The following is a 2908-nucleotide window of genomic DNA, read 5'->3' as shown; positions in this document are numbered from 1 at the left end:
ACACTGTTTTCATGACACTCAAGCAAATTTCCCCTCTCAATTGTCATTACCATAATGTAAAAAAATATATAATAATATGATGAAAAAAAAAGAAATATAAAAAATGTAATATGAAAAAATGATGTACTTTTTATATACTTTAAAATCCACATTTATGCAGTATGAGAATAATGAGAATGCATTTAATTACATTTAATTTAATTAACAAATCAAAAAGGTTAAAAAGAAAATAAAAGAATAAAGTAAAATCAAACATATGCATTGTAGTAATGAGAATGGTGCTAAATTGTCATGAAAATATATGAATATAATATACAAATGCCAAATAAAATAAAGAAACATGAGTAAGTAAATTAATAAATGTCCCCCAAATAAACATTTTAAACAAACAAATCATCTCAATTGTTATATATATATATATATATATATATATATATATATATTTATTTATTTATATTATTTGAAAATAGGACCTGAACTATACACTGCATTTAAGAAAAAATGTTAAATAAAAAAAAGATTATTTATTATTTATTAATAAATAATACATAATTATTATTTGAAGTAAAACAGGACCTGAACTATACACTGCATTTAAGAAAAAATATGTTAAATAAAAAAAAGATTATTAGAGTATATAAAATAAATATTTAATTCTTTCTACTTCACATTTAATTCAGTGTGTTATAGCTGATTCTGCCAGCAATTTCTGATCGAAAAATGATTTCTACACCATTCTGTTCCACGTAGAAAGAACCCCATACTGCGACAAATGGTTCATAAGAAGAAAATGGTTCTTTGCTCAACCAATAAAAACACAAAAACCAGCAATGATATTCAGTGAGAAAAGATGTAAGGTCAGATTAGATTATATACCAAGGAATTGATTCATACCAGAATGCAGTCATGTGGTAGGAGGCGAGGGGTTCAAAAAATATGGACATGGTGACATCAACTGAAAATAAAGTATTTTCAGAGAGAGACAGAGTTATTAAATTACATTTAGATGAAATATTATGAACACGAATATTACATAAACGTATTACTTGAGCCCAACAAGATCAGAAATGTATTTAAAACAATGTAAAAGGTCAATTTTGATTGCATGTCGACTTCATAAAAAACATGCATTAGTGGAAGTTAACCACATAAACCCCCACAGTGCATTTCATGGACTGTACGGCCTCAGAAACACAGTGTCCTGATGTGTTTCTCCAGATATCTGTTCAAACTGTACACACAGCTTCACGCAGCGCTGGATAATCACAACACGGCACGTCTGAGCGCTTGCCTTGGCTTCTGTTTGAACATCATTCATACCGAGTCACAGAGTGTTTTCTTCTGAGCAGAGAGAGAGAGAGAGAGGTCAGAACTGAGCTGCTAAATCTATTAGCACTGACGGAAAAATCAATGCACTCTTGTCCCTGTGAGACTCCCACTCAGATGCAGCCTTCACTTCCATGCAAACACACGGCTGTCTGAAGAATGCAGCGGGGGACAGTGACAATGAGGTCGCCAAATATTGACTTCTGTCCAGTGGAGAGCTCATGCTTTTAGAAATATGAGGAAAGTGACGTCAGATCAGAGGGACTGCTTCTGGAAAATAAATTACTGTGACAGAGATCACCACTGACAAATAACCAATGATCAAAGTTAGAACTTATTGATAGTAATTAGAAAAATTGAAAAATAATTTAATTTAAAAAAAAAATCAAATCCTCTTTGACGCACACCCAATATATTTCGAGGGATATCTAGCTGTGATAAAATCGATGTGACTATAAAGTAAATAATCATAGTTATTAATAAAAGTAATGATAAAAAATAAAAAAAAACAAGAATTGAACTGAATAAAAAAAGAATCAAGAATCATCTCAAAGATTCAAACTGAGAATAAAGAACCAAGGCTTTGGTCACTGAAGTTATTTTTAAGTTAAGCATGTTATTGTCAATATTTTTAATACATCACAATCATAGTCATCACGTGATCACACATTTAAGGTTTAAACTGAACGAGCTCTTTGTCTTGCAGTAATTATTGCTTTGCTGTGTTGAAACACTTACTACTTTAATCCAGAGGGAATGCTGCTTTTCAATTGGTTTTATGACTGAGGCCTCAAGTAGATATGTATAGAAGTTTTCTTTCTTTCTTGTAAAGTATGCAAATATCAAGGAATGAATGTGTCTGTAATCTACAATTCACAACAATAGTGGAACTTGCCTTTAACTGAAGAATTATTTGTCATATTTAGGACAAGTGCTTGTGGCAGCTGTTTTCGAAGTATACATGTAACCACTGTATTTCTTTTATTTTTTTCACAGATCTAAGAAAACACTTCACACCCTACAACCCCTAAAAATGTGTGTTGCTACCTTAAATGTTTTCAATATTTTTTATTATATTTAATAATAATATCTAAAATAAACCATGTCTTTATTGACACTTTGACAAACATATTTGTACTGTAATTTTTTGAATGTCTTAAACTTGTTTTTCCTTTTTTTACTTCTAGAACCCAGATTTGACAGCAGTGCACACCCATCTGAGGCCGACCTGTTTTACTTCATGATCACCCCAGATACTTCTACAACTAACCCGCTTTGTACGTTCTCATAGCTACACCTTAAAGAAGCACATCCTTTTGGGAAAATTTCCTGTGTATTTGCTGGTAAATTTCTGAGATACTTTTATAAAGATTAATGTTGATTATATACCTAGTTCAACAAAAAATGAAAATTATGCCAATTAATCTCCCTCTTGTCATTCCATCCCATATAAAAGTGTGCATCTTCAAGACATGAATGACGATATTGACACCCAAGAAACCATAAAATAAATCCGTATGAATGGAGCCGTGTAATCTACTTTTGGGCCAAACTGTTCAATGAATGGTAAGGAGCAGTTTCA

The 2908-nt window shown here is 31.3% G+C and overlaps 1 long non-coding RNA gene across 1 annotated transcript in view; it reads left to right on the top strand.

The window, feature by feature from the left end:
- The first annotated feature begins 2286 nt into the window (after nucleotides 1–2286).
- The window catches only part of LOC107562258 (uncharacterized), a 1729-nt gene continuing 1107 nt past the window's right edge, over nucleotides 2287–2908 (top strand). Inside the window, exons 1-2 of the long non-coding RNA XR_001605963.1 lie at nucleotides 2287–2361; nucleotides 2514–2603. This is a non-coding gene — a long non-coding RNA (uncharacterized lncRNA). The remainder of the gene's footprint in view (nucleotides 2362–2513; nucleotides 2604–2908) is intronic.

This window comes from Sinocyclocheilus grahami, unplaced genomic scaffold (assembly GCF_001515645.1).
Source record: "Sinocyclocheilus grahami isolate Dianchi unplaced genomic scaffold, SAMN03320097.WGS_v1.1 scaffold815.1, whole genome shotgun sequence".
Classification (NCBI taxonomy): Eukaryota; Metazoa; Chordata; class Actinopteri; order Cypriniformes; family Cyprinidae; genus Sinocyclocheilus; species Sinocyclocheilus grahami.
The sequence above is the reverse complement of the archived record's forward strand: the minus strand, read 5'-3'. Positions and strand labels throughout refer to the sequence as shown.